The 829-nt window shown below is 66.2% G+C and overlaps 1 protein-coding gene across 1 annotated transcript in view; it reads left to right on the top strand.

Annotated features, from left to right (window-relative positions):
* The first annotated feature begins 408 nt into the window (after positions 1–408).
* SALL1 (spalt-like transcription factor 1) overlaps positions 409–829 on the top strand; it is a 21,453-nt gene continuing 21,032 nt past the window's right edge. The window contains exon 1 of the mRNA XM_011988640.1: positions 409–430. The gene's annotated coding sequence lies outside the window, so the exon portion shown is untranslated. The remainder of the gene's footprint in view (positions 431–829) is intronic.

Genomic DNA, 829 nt, shown 5'->3' on the forward strand with positions numbered 1-829 from the left:
CAGGGGTCTGCAGCAAATCACGAACTAATTGATTAAGGCGAGCGGGTTTGAATAGCGCTGGCCCGGTGCCAATCGCCTTTCAAAGAGCCCCTCTATGATTAATCGCAATGCATTATTGATAATCATAATTATAGCAGGACACATGCGCGCTGCGCCCGGGGCCTCAGGGTGAGCGGCAGCCCCTCCCCTCCCCCCGGCCGGAGCTGAACTCGCAGCCCCGGCCGGTCCCCGCTCTCCGCCCGCCCGGGGCTCTGCGGCGCCACCGCTGCCGCCGCCTCCCCGCGGAGTGACGCGCCCTGCAGCCAACCGGGGCAGCCGGGGGGGAGGTCCGGGAGGGGTCCTGGGCGGAGCCGGGCCGCCCCCTTATCCCACGGGCTCAGGGCTGCTTCTCCCGAAAACTTCAGCCCTAATTGTCCTGGGAATGTCCGAGGTAGAGAAAGGGAGCGAGGGAGCAAGCAAGAGGCTGGAGAATCAGGGCCCCTGGCGGGGAGGGGATGGGGTGGCGGGAGAACTGCCCCTCCCCCCGGCCACAAACCCATCAGGTTCCCAAACCTTTCCTGGATCCTCTTCTCCGCGCCCCCGCGAGCCCGGGATCCAGGGGATGGAGAACTCGGGGCTGAGGAGCGCCGAGCCAGGCGGGAGGGAGGCCGAGCCGTGGGCGGGAGGCGGACCGGCGTGGGGCTGGCTCTTCCCCACTCGCTTATTTTTTTTTTTAATGGGGGTGGGGGTGGGCTGCTTTCTGGTAGCTCTTAAAGAAACGAAGAAACACTCACGAAACGGGACGCCCTCCCCCAAATCCCGCCGCGGGACTCCCTCCCCCCGCGGGCCG

This window comes from Mandrillus leucophaeus, unplaced genomic scaffold, assembly GCF_000951045.1.
Source record: "Mandrillus leucophaeus isolate KB7577 unplaced genomic scaffold, Mleu.le_1.0 Scaffold333, whole genome shotgun sequence".
NCBI classification, from domain to species: Eukaryota; Metazoa; Chordata; class Mammalia; order Primates; family Cercopithecidae; genus Mandrillus; species Mandrillus leucophaeus.